The sequence below is a fragment of the Gymnoscopelus microlampas genome (assembly GCF_963454915.1).
Source record: "Gymnoscopelus microlampas genome assembly, chromosome: 1".
NCBI classification, from domain to species: domain Eukaryota; kingdom Metazoa; phylum Chordata; class Actinopteri; order Myctophiformes; family Myctophidae; genus Gymnoscopelus; species Gymnoscopelus microlampas.
Window position 1 is genome coordinate 10,321,632 of NC_139962.1, and position 21,866 is coordinate 10,343,497.

Consider the following 21,866-nt stretch of genomic DNA (forward strand, 5'->3'; position numbering starts at 1 on the left):
TTAAAAATGTATATTATTTAACAACATATATACAACATGGAAACACAGCATAAAAAAAGATAGAGGACAGAAATATTAGTAGATTTGTAGTGTGTGTGTGTGTGTGTGTGTGTGTGTGTGTGTGTGTGTGTGTGTGTGTGTGTGTGTGTGTGTGTGTGTGTGTGTGTGTGAACTTCTCCATAACTGAGCGCCCCTAAACTTGGTAGAAAATGGATACAGACCAGTACAGAATGTTGGTGAACATTTGAGAGATAATTTGTAAAAAAAAGGAAAGTTGCAGGCCGCCCAGTGCGGCCTGAGGTAAGAAAAGTGCCATTTTCAGACAATACTGGACACTGGACAGGAGACGGCTGTTGGTGCCAGCACTTTTGACATACGCACACGTTCAGGGAGACCCCCTCTACAACGCCACACTCTCCGCTAAGCCAGACAGGTGTATTTGGAAAAGTGGCGGGCCGTCCAGTGAGGTCAGGGGTCAGAAAAGGGCCTTTTTTTTCGTCACCAGCATTTTTTTCGTCACCAGCATTTTTTGTCATTTTTCGTCACCAGCATTTTTTCGTCATTTTTCGTCACCAGCATTTTTTCGTCAACAGCATTTTTTTCGTCACCAGCATTTTTCGTCATTTTTCGTCACCAGCATTTTTTCGTCACCAGCATTTTTCGTCATTTTTCGTCACCAGCATTTTTTGTCATTTTTCGTCACCAGCATTTTTTCGTCACCAGCATTTTTCGTCATTTTTCGTCACCAGCATTTTTCGTCATTTTTCGTCACCAGCATTTTTTCGTCACCAGCATTTTTTTCGTCACCAGCATTTTTCGTCATTTTTCGTCACCAGCATTTTTCGTCATTTTTCATCACCAGCATTTTTTCGTCACCAGCATTTTTTCGTCACCAGCATTTTTTCGACGAAAAAATGCTGGTGACGAAAAATGACAAAAAATGCTGGTGACGAAAAAATGCTGGTGACGAAAAATGACGAAAAATGCTGGTGACGAAAAAATGCTGGTGACGAAAAATGACAAAAAATGCTGGTGACGAAAAAATGCTGGTGACGAAAAATGACGAAAAATGCTGGTGACGAAAAAATGCCGGTGACGAAAAATGACAAAAAATGCTGGTGACGAAAAAACTGCTGGTGACGAAAAATGACAAAAAATGCTGGTGACGAAAAAATACTGGTGACGAAAAATGACGAAAAATGCTGATGACGAAAAATGACGAAAAATGCTGGTGACGAAAAAATGCTGGTGACGAAAAATGACGAAAAATGCTGGTGACGAAAAAAATGCTGGTGACGAAAAAATGCTGGTGACGAAAAAATGACGAAAAATGTTGGTGACGAAAAAATGCTGGTGACGAAAAATGACGAAAAATGCTGGTGACGAAAAAATGCTGGTGACGAAAAATGACGAAAAAATGCTGGTGACGAAAAATGACGAAAAATGCTGGTGACGAAAAAAGTGCTGGTGACGAAAAAATGCTGGTGACGAAAAATGACGAAAAATGCTGGTGACGAAAAAATGCTGGTGACGAAAAAATGCTGGTGACGAAAAAATGCTGGTGACGAAAAAATGACGAAAAATGTTGGTGACGAAAAAATGCTGGTGACGAAAAATGACGAAAAATGCTGGTGACGAAAAATGACGAAAAAAATGCTTGTGACGAAAAATGACGAAAAATGACAAAAAAATGCTGGTGACGAAAAAATGCTGGTGACGAAAAATGACAAAAAATGCTGGTGACGAAAAAATGCTGGTGACGAAAAATGACGAAAAATGCTGGTGACGAAAAAAATGCTGGTGACGAAAAAATGCTGGTTACGAAAAATGACGAAAAATGCTGGTGACGAAAAATGACGAAAAATGCTGGTGACGAAAAAATGCTGGTGACGAAAAATGACAAAAAATGCTGGTGACGAAAAATGACAAAAAATGCTGGTGACGAAAAAATGCTGGTGACGAAAAATGACGAAAAATGCTGGTGACGAAAAAACTGCTGGTGACGAAAAATGACAAAAAATGCTGGTGACGAAAAAAATGCTGGTGACGAAAAAATGCTGGTGACGAAAAAATGACGAAAAATGTTGGTGACGAAAAAATGCTGGTGACGAAAAATGACGAAAAATGCTGGTGACGAAAAAATGCTGGTGACGAAAAATGACGAAAAATGCTGGTGACGAAAAATGACGAAAAAAATGCTTGTGACGAAAAATGACGAAAAATGACAAAAAAATGCTGGTGACGAAAAAATGCTGGTGACGAAAAATGACAAAAAATGCTGGTGACGAAAAAATGCTGGTGACGAAAAATGACGAAAAATGCTGGTGACGAAAAAAATGCTGGTGACGAAAAAATGCTGGTTACGAAAAATGACGAAAAATGCTGGTGACGAAAAATGACGAAAAATGCTGGTGACGAAAAAATGCTGGTGACGAAAAATGACAAAAAATGCTGGTGACGAAAAAATGCTGGTGACGAAAAATGACGAAAAATGCTGGTGACGAAAAAATGCTGGTGACGAAAAATGACAAAAAATGCTGGTGACGAAAAAATGCTGGTGACGAAAAATGACAAAAAATGCTGGTGACGAAAAAATGCCGGTGACGAAAAATGACGAAAAATGCTGGTGACGAAAAAATGCTGATGACGAAAAATGACAAAAAATGCTGGTGACGAAAAAATGCTGGTGACGAAAAATGACAAAAAATGCTGGTGACGAAAAAATGCCGGTGACGAAAAATGACAAAAAATGCTGGTGACGAAAAAACTGCTGGTGACGAAAAATGACGAAAAATGCTGGTGACGAAAAATGACGAAAAATGCTGGTGACGAAAAAATGCTGGTGACGAAAAATGACGAAAAATGCTGGTGACGAAAAAAATGCTGGTGACGAAAAAATGCTGGTGACGAAAAAATGACGAAAAATGTTGGTGACGAAAAAATGCTGGTGACGAAAAATGACGAAAAATGCTGGTGACGAAAAAATGCTGGTGACGAAAAATGACGAAAAAATGCTGGTGACGAAAAATGACGAAAAATGCTGGTGACGAAAAAATGCTGGTGACGAAAAAATGCTGGTGACGAAAAATGACGAAAAATGCTGGTGACGAAAAAATGCTGGTGACGAAAAAAATGCTGGTGACGAAAAAATGCTGGTGACGAAAAAATGACGAAAAATGTTGGTGACGAAAAAATGCTGGTGACGAAAAATGACGAAAAAATGCTGGTGACGAAAAATGACGAAAAATGCTGGTGACGAAAAATGACGAAAAAAATGCTTGTGACGAAAAATGACGAAAAATGACAAAAAAATGCTGGTGACGAAAAAATGCTGGTGACGAAAAAATGCTGGTTACGAAAAATGCTGGTGACGAAAAATGACGAAAAATGCTGGTGACGAAAAAATGCTGGTGACGAAAAATGACAAAAAATGCTGGTGACGAAAAAATGCTGGTGACGAAAAATGACAAAAAATGCTGGTGACGAAAAAATGCTGGTGACGAAAAATGACGAAAAATGCTGGTGACGAAAAAATGCTGGTGACGAAAAATGACAAAAAATGCAGGTGACGAAAAAATGCTGGTGACGAAAAATGACGAAAAATGCTGGTGACGAAAAAATGCCGGTGACGAAAAATGACAAAAAATGCTGGTGACGAAAAAACTGCTGGTGACGAAAAATGACAAAAAATGCTGGTGACGAAAAAATGCTGGTGACGAAAAAATGCTGGTGACGAAAAAATGACGAAAAATGTTGGTGACGAAAAAATGCTGGTGACGAAAAATGACGAAAAATGCTGGTGACGAAAAAATGCTGGTGACGAAAAATGACAAAAAATGCTGGTGACGAAAAAATGCTGGTGACGAAAAATGACAAAAAATGCTGGTGACGAAAAAATGCTGGTGACGAAAAATGACGAAAAATGCTGGTGACGAAAAAAATGCTGGTGACGAAAAAATGCTGGTTACGAAAAATGACGAAAAATGCTGGTGACGAAAAATGACGAAAAATGCTGGTGACGAAAAAATGCTGGTGACGAAAAATGACAAAAAATGCTGGTGACGAAAAATGACAAAAAATGCTGGTGACGAAAAAATGCTGGTGACGAAAAATGACGAAAAATGCTGGTGACGAAAAAACTGCTGGTGACGAAAAATGACAAAAAATGCTGGTGACGAAAAAAATGCTGGTGACGAAAAAATGCTGGTGACGAAAAAATGACGAAAAATGTTGGTGACGAAAAAATGCTGGTGACGAAAAATGACGAAAAATGCTGGTGACGAAAAAATGCTGGTGACGAAAAATGACGAAAAATGCTGGTGACGAAAAATGACGAAAAAAATGCTTGTGACGAAAAATGACGAAAAATGACAAAAAAATGCTGGTGACGAAAAAATGCTGGTGACGAAAAATGACAAAAAATGCTGGTGACGAAAAAATGCTGGTGACGAAAAATTACGAAAAATGCTGGTGACGAAAAAATGCTGGTGACGAAAAATGACAAAAAATGCTGGTGACGAAAAAATGCTGGTGACGAAAAATGACGAAAAATGCTGGTGACGAAAAAATGCCGGTGACGAAAAATGACGAAAAATGCTGGTGACGAAAAAATGCCGGTGACGAAAAATGACAAAAAATGCTGGTGACGAAAAAACTGCTGGTGACGAAAAATGACAAAAAATGCTGGTGACGAAAAAATACTGGTGACGAAAAATGACGAAAAATGCTGATGACGAAAAATGACGAAAAATGCTGGTGACGAAAAAATGCTGGTGACGAAAAATGACGAAAAATGCTGGTGACGAAAAAAATGCTGGTGACGAAAAAATGCTGGTGACGAAAAAATGACGAAAAATGTTGGTGACGAAAAAATGCTGGTGACGAAAAATGACGAAAAATGCTGGTGACGAAAAAATGCTGGTGACGAAAAATGACGAAAAAATGCTGGTGACGAAAAATGACGAAAAATGCTGGTGACGAAAAAATGCTGGTGACGAAAAAATGCTGGTGACGAAAAATGACGAAAAAATGCTGGTGACGAAAAATGACGAAAAATGCTGGTGACGAAAAAATGCTGGTGACGAAAAAATGCTGGTGACGAAAAATGACGAAAAATGCTGGTGACGAAAAAATGCTGGTGACGAAAAAATGCTGGTGACGAAAAAATGCTGGTGACGAAAAAATGACGAAAAATGTTGGTGACGAAAAAATGCTGGTGACGAAAAATGACGAAAAATGCTGGTGACGAAAAATGACGAAAAAAATGCTTGTGACGAAAAATGACGAAAAATGACAAAAAAATGCTGGTGACGAAAAAATGCTGGTGACGAAAAATGACAAAAAATGCTGGTGACGAAAAAATGCTGGTGACGAAAAATGACGAAAAATGCTGGTGACGAAAAAAATGCTGGTGACGAAAAAATGCTGGTTACGAAAAATGACGAAAAATGCTGGTGACGAAAAATGACGAAAAATGCTGGTGACGAAAAAATGCTGGTGACGAAAAATGACAAAAAATGCTGGTGACGAAAAATGACAAAAAATGCTGGTGACGAAAAAATGCTGGTGACGAAAAATGACGAAAAATGCTGGTGACGAAAAAACTGCTGGTGACGAAAAATGACAAAAAATGCTGGTGACGAAAAAAATGCTGGTGACGAAAAAATGCTGGTGACGAAAAAATGACGAAAAATGTTGGTGACGAAAAAATGCTGGTGACGAAAAATGACGAAAAATGCTGGTGACGAAAAAATGCTGGTGACGAAAAATGACGAAAAATGCTGGTGACGAAAAATGACGAAAAAAATGCTTGTGACGAAAAATGACGAAAAATGACAAAAAAATGCTGGTGACGAAAAAATGCTGGTGACGAAAAATGACAAAAAATGCTGGTGACGAAAAAATGCTGGTGACGAAAAATGACGAAAAATGCTGGTGACGAAAAAAATGCTGGTGACGAAAAAATGCTGGTTACGAAAAATGACGAAAAATGCTGGTGACGAAAAATGACGAAAAATGCTGGTGACGAAAAAATGCTGGTGACGAAAAATGACAAAAAATGCTGGTGACGAAAAAATGCTGGTGACGAAAAATGACGAAAAATGCTGGTGACGAAAAAATGCTGGTGACGAAAAATGACAAAAAATGCTGGTGACGAAAAAATGCTGGTGACGAAAAATGACAAAAAATGCTGGTGACGAAAAAATGCCGGTGACGAAAAATGACGAAAAATGCTGGTGACGAAAAAATGCTGATGACGAAAAATGACAAAAAATGCTGGTGACGAAAAAATGCTGGTGACGAAAAATGACAAAAAATGCTGGTGACGAAAAAATGCCGGTGACGAAAAATGACAAAAAATGCTGGTGACGAAAAAACTGCTGGTGACGAAAAATGACGAAAAATGCTGGTGACGAAAAATGACGAAAAATGCTGGTGACGAAAAAATGCTGGTGACGAAAAATGACGAAAAATGCTGGTGACGAAAAAAATGCTGGTGACGAAAAAATGCTGGTGACGAAAAAATGACGAAAAATGTTGGTGACGAAAAAATGCTGGTGACGAAAAATGACGAAAAATGCTGGTGACGAAAAAATGCTGGTGACGAAAAATGACGAAAAAATGCTGGTGACGAAAAATGACGAAAAATGCTGGTGACGAAAAAATGCTGGTGACGAAAAAATGCTGGTGACGAAAAATGACGAAAAATGCTGGTGACGAAAAAATGCTGGTGACGAAAAAAATGCTGGTGACGAAAAAATGCTGGTGACGAAAAAATGACGAAAAATGTTGGTGACGAAAAAATGCTGGTGACGAAAAATGACGAAAAATGCTGGTGACGAAAAAATGCTGGTGACGAAAAATGACGAAAAAATGCTGGTGACGAAAAATGACGAAAAATGCTGGTGACGAAAAATGACGAAAAAAATGCTTGTGAGGAAAAATGACGAAAAATGACAAAAAAATGCTGGTGACGAAAAAATGCTGGTGACGAAAAAATGCTGGTTACGAAAAATGCTGGTGACGAAAAATGACGAAAAATGCTGGTGACGAAAAAATGCTGGTGACGAAAAATGACAAAAAATGCTGGTGACGAAAAAATGCTGGTGACGAAAAATGACAAAAAATGCTGGTGACGAAAAAATGCTGGTGACGAAAAATGACGAAAAATGCTGGTGACGAAAAAATGCTGGTGACGAAAAATGACAAAAAATGCAGGTGACGAAAAAATGCTGGTGACGAAAAATGACGAAAAATGCTGGTGACGAAAAAATGCCGGTGACGAAAAATGACAAAAAATGCTGGTGACGAAAAAACTGCTGGTGACGAAAAATGACAAAAAATGCTGGTGACGAAAAAATGCTGGTGACGAAAAAATGCTGGTGACGAAAAAATGACGAAAAATGTTGGTGACGAAAAAATGCTGGTGACGAAAAATGACGAAAAATGCTGGTGACGAAAAATGACGAAAAAAATGCTTGTGACGAAAAATGACAAAAAAATGCTGGTGGCGAAAAAATGCTGGTGACGAAAAATGACAAAAAATGCTGGTGACGAAAAAATGCTGGTGACGAAAAATGACGAAAAATGCTGGTGACGAAAAAAATGCTGGTGACGAAAAAATGCTGGTTACGAAAAATGACGAAAAATGCTGGTGACGAAAAATGACGAAAAATGCTGGTGACGAAAAAATGCTGGTGACGAAAAATGACAAAAAATGCTGGTGACGAAAAATGACAAAAAATGCTGGTGACGAAAAAATGCTGGTGACGAAAAATGACGAAAAATGCTGGTGACGAAAAAACTGCTGGTGACGAAAAATGACAAAAAATGCTGGTGACGAAAAAAATGCTGGTGACGAAAAAATGCTGGTGACGAAAAAATGACGAAAAATGTTGGTGACGAAAAAATGCTGGTGACGAAAAATGACGAAAAATGCTGGTGACGAAAAAATGCTGGTGACGAAAAATGACGAAAAATGCTGGTGACGAAAAATGACGAAAAAAATGCTTGTGACGAAAAATGACGAAAAATGACAAAAAAATGCTGGTGACGAAAAAATGCTGGTGACGAAAAATGACAAAAAATGCTGGTGACGAAAAAATGCTGGTGACGAAAAATGACGAAAAATGCTGGTGACGAAAAAAATGCTGGTGACGAAAAAATGCTGGTTACGAAAAATGACGAAAAATGCTGGTGACGAAAAATGACGAAAAATGCTGGTGACGAAAAAATGCTGGTGACGAAAAATGACAAAAAATGCTGGTGACGAACAAAATGCTGGTGACGAAAAATGACGAAAAATGCTGGTGACGAAAAAATGCTGGTGACGAAAAATGACAAAAAATGCTGGTGACGAAAAAATGCTGGTGACGAAAAATGACGAAAAATGCTGGTGACGAAAAAATGCCGGTGACGAAAAATGACGAAAAATGCTGGTGACGAAAAAATGCTGATGACGAAAAATGACAAAAAATGCTGGTGACGAAAAAATGCTGGTGACGAAAAATGACAAAAAATGCTGGTGACGAAAAAATGCCGGTGACGAAAAATGACAAAAAATGCTGGTGACGAAAAAACTGCTGGTGACGAAAAATGACAAAAAATGCTGGTGACGAAAAAATACTGGTGACGAAAAATGACGAAAAATGCTGGTGACGAAAAATGACGAAAAATGCTGGTGACGAAAAAATGCTGGTGACGAAAAATGACGAAAAATGCTGGTGACGAAAAAAATGCTGGTGACGAAAAAATGCTGGTGACGAAAAAATGACGAAAAATGTTGGTGACGAAAAAATGCTGGTGACGAAAAATGACGAAAAATGCTGGTGACGAAAAAATGCTGGTGACGAAAAATGACGAAAAAATGCTGGTGACGAAAAATGACGAAAAATGCTGGTGACGAAAAAATGCTGGTGACGAAAAAATGCTGGTGACGAAAAATGACGAAAAATGCTGGTGACGAAAAAATGCTGGTGACGAAAAAAATGCTGGTGACGAAAAAATGCTGGTGACGAAAAAATGACGAAAAATGTTGGTGACGAAAAAATGCTGGTGACGAAAAATGACGTAAAATGCTGGTGACGAAAAAATGCTGGTGACGAAAAATGACGAAAAAATGCTGGTGACGAAAAATGACGAAAAATGCTGGTGACGAAAAATGACGAAAAAAATGCTTGTGACGAAAAATGACGAAAAATGACAAAAAAATGCTGGTGACGAAAAAATGCTGGTGACGAAAAATGACAAAAAATGCTGGTGACGAAAAAATGCTGGTGACGAAAAATGACGAAAAATGCTGGTGACGAAAAAAATGCTGGTGACGAAAAAATGCTGGTTACGAAAAATGCTGGTGACGAAAAATGACGAAAAATGCTGGTGACGAAAAAATGCTGGTGACGAAAAATGACAAAAAATGCTGGTGACGAAAAAATGCTGGTGACGAAAAATGACAAAAAATGCTGGTGACGAAAAAATGCTGGTGACGAAAAATGACGAAAAATGCTGGTGACGAAAAAATGCTGGTGACGAAAAATGACAAAAAATGCTGGTGACGAAAAAATGCTGGTGACGAAAAATGACGAAAAATGCTGGTGACGAAAAAATGCCGGTGACGAAAAATGACAAAAAATGCTGGTGACGAAAAAACTGCTGGTGACGAATAATGACAAAAAATGCTGGTGACGAAAAAATACTGGTGACGAAAAATGACGAAAAATGCTGGTGACGAAAAATGACGAAAAATGCTGGTGACGAAAAAATGCTGGTGACGAAAAATGACGAAAAATGCTGGTGACGAAAAAAATGCTGGTGACGAAAAAATGCTGGTGACGAAAAAATGACGAAAAATGTTGGTGACGAAAAAATGCTGGTGACGAAAAATGACGAAAAATGCTGGTGACGAAAAAATGCTGGTGACGAAAAATGACGAAAAAATGCTGGTGACGAAAAATGACGAAAAATGCTGGTGACGAAAAAATGCTGGTGACGAAAAAATGCTGGTGACGAAAAATGACAAAAAATGCTGGTGACGAAAAAATGCTGGTGATGAAAAATGACGAAAAATGCTGGTGACGAAAAATGCTGGTGACGAAAAAATGCTGGTGACGAAAAATGACGAAAAAATGCTGGTGACGAAAAATGACGAAAAATGCGGGTGACGAAAAATGACGAAAAATGCTGGTGACGAAAAAATGCTGGTGACGAAAAATGACGAAGAATGCTGGTGACGAAAAAATGCTGGTGACGAAAAATGACGAAAAAATGCTGGTGACAAAAAATGACGAAAAATGCTGGTGACGAAAAATGACGAAAAATGCTGGTGACGAAAAAATGCTGGTTACGAAAAATGACGAAAAATGCTGGTGACGAAAAATGACGAAAAATGCTGGTGACGAAAAATGACGAAAAATGCTGGTGACGAAAAAATGCCGGTGACGAAAAATGACAAAAAATGCTGGTGACGAAAAAACTGCTGGTGACGAAAAATGACAAAAAATGCTGGTGACGAAAAAATACTGGTGACGAAAAATGACGAAAAATGCTGATGACGAAAAATGACGAAAAATGCTGGTGACGAAAAAATGCTGGTGACGAAAAATGACGAAAAATGCTGGTGACGAAAAAAATGACGAAAAATGTTGGTGACGAAAAAATGCTGGTGACGAAAAATGACGAAAAATGCTGGTGACGAAAAAATGCTGGTGACGAAAAATGACGAAAAATGCTGGTGACGAAAAAATGCTGGTGACGAAAAATGACGAAAAAATGCTGGTGACGAAAAATGACGAAAAATGCTGGTGACGAAAAAATGCTGGTGACGAAAAAATGCTGGTGACGAAAAATGACAAAAAATGCTGGTGACGAAAAATGACGAAAAATGCTGGTGACGAAAAATGCTGGTGACGAAAAAATGCTGGTGACGAAAAATGACGAAAAAATGCTGGTGACGAAAAATGACGAAAAATGCGGGTGACGAAAAATGACGAAAAATGCTGGTGACGAAAAAATGCTGGTGACGAAAAATGACGAAGAATGCTGGTGACGAAAAAATGCTGGTGACGAAAAATGACGAAAAAATGCTGGTGACAAAAAATGACGAAAAATGCTGGTGACGAAAAATGACGAAAAATGCTGGTGACGAAAAATGACAAAAAATGCTGGTGACGAAAAAATGCTGGTGACGAAAAATGACGAAAAAATGCTGGTGACGAAAAAATGCTGGTTACGAAAAATGACGAAAAATGCTGGTGACGAAAAATGACGAAAAATGCTGGTGACGAAAAATGACGAAAAAAATGCTTGTGACGAAAAATGACGAAAAATGACAAAAAATGCTGGTGACGAAAAAATGCTGGTGACGAAAAATGACAAAAAATGCTGGTGACGAAAAAAATGCTGGTGACGAAAAAATGCTGGTTACGAAAAATGACGAAAAATGCTGGTGACGAAAAATGAAGAAAAATGCTGGTGACGAAAAACTGCTGGTGACGAAAAATGACAAAAAATGCTGGTGACGAAAAAATGCTGGTGACGAAAAATGACGAAAAATGCTGGTGACGAAAAAATGCTGGTGACGAAAAATGACAAAAAATGCTGGTGACGAAAAAATGCTGGTGACTAAAAATGACGAAAAATGCTGGTGACGAAAAATGACGAAAAATGCTGGTGACGAAAAAATGCTGGTGACGAAAAATGACGAAAAATGCTGGTGACGAAAAAAATGCTGGTGACGAAAAAATGACGAAAAATGTTGGTGACGAAAAAATGCTGGTGACGAAAAATGACGAAAAATGCTGGTGACGAAAAAATGCTGGTGACGAAAAATGACGAAAAAATGCTGGTGACGAAAAATGACGAAAAATGCTGGTGACGAAAAAATGCTGGTGACGAAAAAATGCTGGTGACGAAAAATGACGAAAAATGCTGGTGACGAAAAAATGCTGGTGACGAAAAAATGCTGGTGACGAAAAAATGCTGGTGACGAAAAAATGACGAAAAATGTTGGTGACGAAAAAATGCTGGTGACGAAAAATGACGAAAAATGCTGGTGACGAAAAATGACGAAAAAAATGCTTGTGACGAAAAATGACGAAAAATGACAAAAAAATGCTGGTGACGAAAAAATGCTGGTGACGAAAAATGACAAAAAATGCTGGTGACGAAAAAAATGCTGGTGACGAAAAAATGCTGGTTACGAAAAATGACGAAAAATGCTGGTGACGAAAAATGACAAAAAATGCTGGTGACGAAAAAATGCTGGTGACGAAAAATGACAAAAAATGCTGGTGAAGAAAAATGACAAAAAATGCTGGTGACGAAAAAATGCTGGTGACGAAAAATGACGAAAAATGCTGGTGACGAAAAAATGCTGGTGACGAAAAATGACGAAAAATGCTGGTGACGAAAAAATGCTGGTGACGAAAAATGACGAAAAAATGCTGGTGACGAAAAATGACGAAAAATGCTGGTGACGAAAAAATGCTGGTGACGAAAAAATGCTGGTGACGAAAAAATGCTGGTGATGAAAAATGACGAAAAATGCTGGTGACGAAAAATGCTGGTGACGAAAAAATGCTGGTGACGAAAAATGACGAAAAAATGCTGGTGACGAAAAATGACGAAAAATGACAAAAAATGCTGGTGACGAAAAAATGCTGGTGACGAAAAATGACAAAAAATGCTGGTGACGAAAAAACTGCTGGTGACGAAAAATGACAAAAAATGCTGGTGACGAAAAAATACTGGTGACGAAAAATGACGAAAAATGCTGATGACGAAAAATGACGAAAAATGCTGGTGACGAAAAAATGCTGGTGACGAAAAATGACGAAAAATGCTGGTGACGAAAAAAATGACGAAAAATGTTGGTGACGAAAAAATGCTGGTGACGAAAAATGACGAAAAATGCTGGTGACGAAAAAATGCTGGTGACGAAAAATGACGAAAAATGCTGGTGACGAAAAAATGCTGGTGACGAAAAATGACGAAAAAATGCTGGTGACGAAAAATGACGAAAAATGCTGGTGACGAAAAAATGCTGGTGACGAAAAAATGCTGGTGACGAAAAATGACAAAAAATGCTGGTGACGAAAAATGACGAAAAATGCTGGTGACGAAAAATGCTGGTGACGAAAAAATGCTGGTGACGAAAAATGACGAAAAAATGCTGGTGACGAAAAATGACGAAAAATGCGGGTGACGAAAAATGACGAAAAATGCTGGTGACGAAAAAATGCTGGTGACGAAAAATGACGAAGAATGCTGGTGACGAAAAAATGCTGGTGACGAAAAATGACGAAAAAATGCTGGTGACAAAAAATGACGAAAAATGCTGGTGACGAAAAATGACGAAAAATGCTGGTGACGAAAAATGACAAAAAATGCTGGTGACGAAAAAATGCTGGTGACGAAAAATGACGAAAAAATGCTGGTGACGAAAAAATGCTGGTTACGAAAAATGACGAAAAATGCTGGTGACGAAAAATGACGAAAAATGCTGGTGACGAAAAATGACGAAAAAAATGCTTGTGACGAAAAATGACGAAAAATGACAAAAAATGCTGGTGACGAAAAAATGCTGGTGACGAAAAATGACAAAAAATGCTGGTGACGAAAAAAATGCTGGTGACGAAAAAATGCTGGTTACGAAAAATGACGAAAAATGCTGGTGACGAAAAATGAAGAAAAATGCTGGTGACGAAAAAATGCTGGTGACGAAAAATGACAAAAAATGCTGGTGACGAAAAAACTGCTGGTGACGAAAAATGACAAAAAATGCTGGTGACGAAAAAATGCTGGTGACGAAAAATGACGAAAAATGCTGGTGACGAAAAAATGCTGGTGACGAAAAATGACAAAAAATGCTGGTGACGAAAAAATGCTGGTGACTAAAAATGACGAAAAATGCTGGTGACGAAAAATGACGAAAAATGCTGGTGACGAAAAAATGCTGGTGACGAAAAATGACGAAAAATGCTGGTGACGAAAAAAATGCTGGTGACGAAAAAATGACGAAAAATGTTGGTGACGAAAAAATGCTGGTGACGAAAAATGACGAAAAATGCTGGTGACGAAAAAAATGCTGGTGACGAAAAAATGCTGGTTACGAAAAATGACGAAAAATGCTGGTGACGAAAAATGAAGAAAAATGCTGGTGACGAAAAAATGCTGGTGACGAAAAATGACAAAAAATGCTGGTGACGAAAAAACTGCTGGTGACGAAAAATGACAAAAAATGCTGGTGACGAAAAAATGCTGGTGACGAAAAATGACGAAAAATGCTGGTGACGAAAAAATGCTGGTGACGAAAAATGACAAAAAATGCTGGTGACGAAAAAATGCTGGTGACTAAAAATGACGAAAAATGCTGGTGACGAAAAATGACGAAAAATGCTGGTGACGAAAAAATGCTGGTGACGAAAAATGACGAAAAATGCTGGTGACGAAAAAAATGCTGGTGACGAAAAAATGACGAAAAATGTTGGTGACGAAAAAATGCTGGTGACGAAAAATGACGAAAAATGCTGGTGACGAAAAAATGCTGGTGACGAAAAATGACGAAAAAATGCTGGTGACGAAAAATGACGAAAAATGCTGGTGACGAAAAAATGCTGGTGACGAAAAAATGCTGGTGACGAAAAATGACGAAAAATGCTGGTGACGAAAAAATGCTGGTGACGAAAAAATGCTGGTGACGAAAAAATGCTGGTGACGAAAAAATGACGAAAAATGTTGGTGACGAAAAAATGCTGGTGACGAAAAATGACGAAAAATGCTGGTGACGAAAAATGACGAAAAAAATGCTTGTGACGAAAAATGACGAAAAATGACAAAAAAATGCTGGTGACGAAAAAATGCTGGTGACGAAAAATGACAAAAAATGCTGGTGACGAAAAAAATGCTGGTGACGAAAAAATGCTGGTTACGAAAAATGACGAAAAATGCTGGTGACGAAAAATGAAAAAAAATGCTGGTGACGAAAAAATGCTGGTGACGAAAAATGACAAAAAATGCTGGTGACGAAAAATGACAAAAAATGCTGGTGACGAAAAAATGCTGGTGACGAAAAATGACGAAAAATGCTGGTGACGAAAAAATGCTGGTGACGAAAAATGACGAAAAATGCTGGTGACGAAAAAATGCTGGTGACGAAAAATGACGAAAAAATGCTGGTGACGAAAAATGACGAAAAATGCTGGTGACGAAAAAATGCTGGTGACGAAAAAATGCTGGTGACGAAAAATGACAAAAAATGCTGGTGACGAAAAAATGCTGGTGATGAAAAATGACGAAAAATGCTGGTGACGAAAAATGCTGGTGACGAAAAAATGCTGGTGACGAAAAATGACGAAAAAATGCTGGTGACGAAAAATGACGAAAAATGACAAAAAATGCTGGTGACGAAAAAATGCTGGTGACGAAAAATGACAAAAAATGCTGGTGACGAAAAAAATGCTGGTGACGAAAAAATGCTGGTTACGAAAAATGACGAAAAATGCTGGTGACGAAAAATGAAGAAAAATGCTGGTGACGAAAAAATGCTGGTGACGAAAAATGACAAAAAATGCTGGTGACGAAAAAACTGCTGGTGACGAAAAATGACAAAAAATGCTGGTGACGAAAAAATGCTGGTGACGAAAAATGACGAAAAATGCTGGTGACGAAAAAATGCTGGTGACGAAAAATGACAAAAAATGCTGGTGACGAAAAAATGCTGGTGACTAAAAATGACGAAAAATGCTGGTGACGAAAAATGACGAAAAATGCTGGTGACGAAAAAAATGCTGGTGACGAAAAAATGCTGGTGACGAAAAATGATGAAAAATGCTGGTGACGAAAAAATGCTGGTGACGAAAAATGACGAAAAATGCTGGTGACGAAAAAAATGCTGGTGACGAAAAATGACGAAAAATGCTGGTGACGAAAAATGACAAAAAATGCTGGTGACGAAAAAATGCTGGTGACGAAAAATGACGAAAAAATTCTGGTGACGAAAAATGACAAAAAATGCTGGTGACGAAAAAAATGCTGGTGACGAAAAAAATGCTGGTGACGAAAAAATGCTGGTTACGAAAAATGACGAAAAATGCTGGTGACGAAAAATGACGAAAAATGCTGGTGACGAAAAATGACGAAAAAAAATGCTTGTGACGAAAAATGACGAAAAATGACAAAAAATGCTGGTGACGAAAAAATGCTGGTGACGAAAAATGACAAAAAATGCTGGTGACGAAAAATGACGAAAAATGCTGGTGACGAAAAAATGCCGGTGACGAAAAATGACAAAAAATGCTGGTGACGAAAAAACTGCTGGTGACGAAAAATGACAAAAAATGCTGGTGACGAAAAAATACTGGTGACGAAAAATGACGAAAAATGCTGGTGACGAAAAATGACGAAAAATGCTGGTGACGAAAAAATGCTGGTGACGAAAAATGACGAAAAATGCTGGTGACGAAAAAAATGCTGGTGACGAAAAAATGCTGGTGACGAAAAAATGACGAAAAATGTTGGTGACGAAAAAATGCTGGTGACGAAAAATGACGAAAAATGCTGGTGACGAAAAAATGCTGGTGACGAAAAATGACGAAAAAATGCTGGTGACGAAAAATGACGAAAAATGCTGGTGACGAAAAAATGCTGGTGACGAAAAATGACAAAAAATGCTGGTGACGAAAAAATGACGAAAAATGCTGGTGACGAAAAAATGCTGGTGACGAAAAATGACAAAAAATGCTGGTGACGAAAAAATGCTGGTGACGAAAAAATGCTGGTTACGAAAAATGACGAAAAATGCTGGTGACGAAAAATGACGAAAAATGCTGGTGACGAAAAATGACGAAAAAAAATGCTTGTGACGAAAAATGACGAAAAATGACAAAAAATGCTGGTGACGAAAAAATGCTGGTGACGAAAAATGACAAAAAATGCTGGTGACGAAAAATGACGAAAAATGCTGGTGACGAAAAAATGCCGGTGACGAAAAATGACAAAAAATGCTGGTGACGAAAAAACTGCTGGTGACGAAAAATGACAAAAAATGCTGGTGACGAAAAAATACTGGTGACGAAAAATGACGAAAAATGCTGGTGACGAAAAATGACGAAAAATGCTGGTGACGAAAAAATGCTGGTGACGAAAAATGACGAAAAATGCTGGTGACGAAAAAAATGCTGGTGACGAAAAAATGCTGGTGACGAAAAAATGACGAAAAATGTTGGTGACGAAAAAATGCTGGTGACGAAAAATGACGAAAAATGCTGGTGACGAAAAAATGCTGGTGACGAAAAATGACGAAAAAATGCTGGTGACGAAAAATGACGAAAAATGCTGGTGACGAAAAAATGCTGGTGACGAAAAATGACAAAAAATGCTGGTGACGAAAAAATGCTGGTGACGAAAAATGACAAAAAATGCTGGTGACGAAAAAATGCTGGTGACGAAAAATGACGAAAAATGCTGGTGACGAAAAAAATGCTGGTGACGAAAAATGACGAAAAATGCTGGTGACGAAAAATGACAAAAAATGCTGGTGACGAAAAAATGCTGGTGACGAAAAATGACAAAAAATGCTGGTGACGAAAAAATGCTGGTGACGAAAAATGACAAAAAATGCTGGTGACGAAAAAATGCTGGTGACGAAAAATGACGAAAAATGCTGGTGACAAAAAAATGCTGGTGACGAAAAATGACAAAAAATGCTGGTGACGAAAAAATGCTGGTGACGAAAATTGACGAAAAATGCTGGTGACGAAAAAATGCCGGTGACGAAAAATGACAAAAAATGCTGGTGACGAAAAAATGCCGGTGACGAAAATTGACGAAAAATGCTGGTGACGAAAAAATACTGGTGACGAAAAATGACGAAAAATGCTGGTGACGAAAAATGACGAAAAATGCTGGTGACGAAAAAATGCTGGTGACGAAAAATGACGAAAAATGCTGGTGACGAAAAAAATGCTGGTGACGAAAAAATGCTGGTGACGAAAAAATGACGAAAAATGTTGGTGACGAAAAAATGCTGGTGACGAAAAATGACGAAAAATGCTGGTGACGAAAAAATGCTGGTGACGAAAAATGACGAAAAAATGCTGGTGACGAAAAATGACGAAAAATGCTGGTGACGAAAAAATGCTGGTGACGAAAAATGACAAAAAATGCTGGTGACGAAAAAATGCTGGTGACGAAAAATGACGAAAAAATGCTGGTGACGAAAAAATACTGGTGACGAAAAATGACGAAAAATGCTGATGACGAAAAATGACGAAAAATGCTGGTGACGAAAAAATGCTGGTGACGAAAAATGACGAAAAATGCTGGTGACGAAAAAAATGCTGGTGACGAAAAAATGCTGGTGACGAAAAAATGACGAAAAATGTTGGTGACGAAAAAAGACGAAAAATGCTGGTGACGAAAAAAATGCTGGTGACGAAAAAATGCTGGTGACGAAAAATGACGAAAAAAATGCTTGTGACGAAAAATGACGAAAAATGACAAAAAAAATGCTGGTGACGAAAAAATGCTGGTGACGAAAAATGACAAAAAATGCTGGTGACGAAAAAATGCTGGTGACGAAAAATGACGAAAAATGCTGGTGACGAAAAAAATGCTGGTGACGAAAAGATGCTGGTTACGAAAAATGACGAAAAATGCTGGTGACGAAAAATGACGAAAAATGCTGGTGACGAAAAAATGCTGGTGACGAAAAATGACAAAAAATGCTGGTGACGAAAAAATGCTGGTGACGAAAAATGACAAAAAATGCTGGTGACGAAAAAATGCTGGTGACGAAAAATGACGAAAAATGCTGGTGACAAAAAAATGCTGGTGACGAAAAATGACAAAAAATGCTGGTGACGAAAAAATGCTGGTGACGAAAAATGACGAAAAAATGCTGGTGACGAAAAATGACGAAAAATGCGGGTGACAAAAAATGACGAAAAATGCTGGTGACGAAAAAATGACGAAAAATGTTGGTGACGAAAAAATGCTGGTGACGAAAAATGACGAAAAATGCTGGTGACGAAAAAATGCTGGTGACGAAAAATGACGAAAAAATGCTGGTGACGAAAAATGACGAAAAATGCTGGTGACGAAAAAATGCTGGTGAAGAAAAAATGCTGGTGACGAAAAATGACAAAAAATGCTGGTGACGAAAAAATGCTGGTGACGAAAAATGACGAAAAATGTTGGTGACGAAAAATGCTGGTGACGAAAAAATGCTGGTGACGAAAAATGACGAAAAATGCTGGTGACGAAAAAATGCTGGTGACGAAAAATGACAAAAAATGCTGGTGACGAAAAAATGCTGGTGACGAAAAATGACGAAAAATGTTGGTGACGAAAAATGCTGGTGACGAAAAAATGCTGGTGACGAAAAATGACGAAAAATGCTGGTGACGAAAAAATGCTGGTGACGAAAAATGACAAAAAATGCTGGTGACGAAAAAATGCTGGTTACGAAAAATGACGAAAAATGCTGGTGACGAAAAATGACGAAAAATGCTGGTGACGAAAAATGACGAAAAAAATGCTTGTGACGAAAAATGACGAAAAATGACAAAAAATGCTGGTGACGAAAAAATGCTGGTGACGAAAAATGACAAAAAATGCTGGTGACGAAAAAATGACGAAAAATGTTGGTGACGAAAAAATGCTGGTGACGAAAAATGACGAAAAATGCTGGTGACGAAAAAATGCTGGTGACGAAAAATGACGAAAAAATGCTGGTGACGAAAAATGACGAAAAATGCTGGTGACGAAAAAATGCTGGTGACGAAAAAATGCTGGTGACGAAAAATGACAAAAAATGCTGGTGACGAAAAAATGCTGGTGACGAAAAATGACGAAAAATGTTGGTGACGAAAAATGCTGGTGACGAAAAAATGCTGGTGACGAAAAATGACGAAAAATGCTGGTGACGAAAAAATGCTGGTGACGAAAAATGACAAAAAATGCTGGTGACGAAAAAATGCTGGTGACGAAAAATGACAAAAAATGCTGGTGACGAAAAAATGCTGGTGACGAAAAATGACGAAAAATGCTGGTGACGAAAAAATGCTGGTGACGAAAAATGACAAAAAATGCTGGTGACGAAAAAATGCTGGTGACGAAAAATGACGAAAAAATGCTGGTGACGAAAAATGACGAAAAATGCGGGTGACAAAAAATGACGAAAAATGCTGGTGACGAAAAATGACGAAAAATGCTGGTGACGAAAAAATGCTGGTGACGAAAAATGACGAAAAATGCTGGTGACGAAAAATGACAAAAAATGCTGGTGACGAAAAAATGCTGGTGACGAAAAATGACGAAAAAATGCTGGTGACGAAAAAATGCTGGTTACGAAAAATGATGAAAAATGCTGGTGACGAAAAATGACGAAAAATGCTGGTGACGAAAAATGACGAAAAAAATGCTTGTGACGAAAAATGACGAAAAATGACGAAAAATGCTGGTGACGAAAAAATGCCGGTGACGAAAAATGACAAAAAATGCTGGTGACGAAAAAACTGCTGGTGACGAAAAATGACAAAAAATGCTGGTGACGAAAAAATACTGGTGACGAAAAATGACGAAAAATGCTGGTGACGAAAAATGACGAAAAATGCTGGTGACGAAAAAATGCTGGTGACGAAAAATGACAAAAAATGCTGTTGACGAAAAAATGCTGGTGACGAAAAATGACGAAAAAATGCTGGTGACGAAAAATGACGAAAAATGCTGGTGACGAAAAATTGCCGGTGACGAAAAATGACAAAAAATGCTGGTGACGAAAAAACTGCTGGTGACGAAAAATGACAAAAAATGCTGGTGACGAAAAAATACTGGTGACGAAAAATGACGAAAAATGCTGGTGACGAAAAAATACTGGTGACGAAAAATGACGAAAAATGCTGGTGACGAAAAATGACGAAAAATGCTGGTGACGAAAAAATGCTGGTGACGAAAAATGACGAAAAATGCTGGTGACGAAAAAAATGCTGGTGACGAAAAAATGCTGGTTACAAAAAATGACGAAAAATGCTGGTGACGAAAAATGACAAAAAATGCTGGTGACGAAAAAATGCCGGTGACGAAAAATGACAAAAAATGCTGGTGACGAAAAAACTGCTGGTGACGAAAAAATGCTGGTTACGAAAAATGACGAAAAATGCTGGTGACGAAAAATGACGAAAAATGCTGGTGACGAAAAAATGCTGGTGACGAAAAATGACAAAAAATGCTGGTGACGAAAAAATGCTGGTGACGAAAAATGACAAAAAATGCTGGTGACGAAAAAATGCTGGTGACGAAAAATGACGAAAAATGCTGGTGACGAAAAAATGCTGGTGACGAAAAATGACAAAAAATGCTGGTGACGAAAAAATGCTGGTGACGAAAAATGACGAAAAATGCTGGTGACGAAAAAATGCCGGTGACGAAAAATGACAAAAAATGCTGGTGACGAAAAAACTGCTGGTGACGAAAAATGACAAAAAATGCTGGTGACGAAAAAATACTGGTGACGAAAAATGACGAAAAATGCTGGTGACGAAAAATGACGAAAAATGCTGGTGACGAAAAAATACTGGTGACGAAAAATGACGAAAAATGCTGGTGACGAAAAATGACGAAAAATGCTGGTGACGAAAAAATGCTGGTGACGAAAAATGACGAAAAATGCTGGTGACGAAAAAAATGCTGGTGACGAAAAAATGCTGGTTACAAAAAATGACGAAAAATGCTGGTGACGAAAAATGACAAAAAATGCTGGTGACGAAAAAATGCCGGTGACGAAAAATGACAAAAAATGCTGGTGACGAAAAAACTGCTGGTGACGAAAAAATGCTGGTTACGAAAAATGACGAAAAATGCTGGTGACG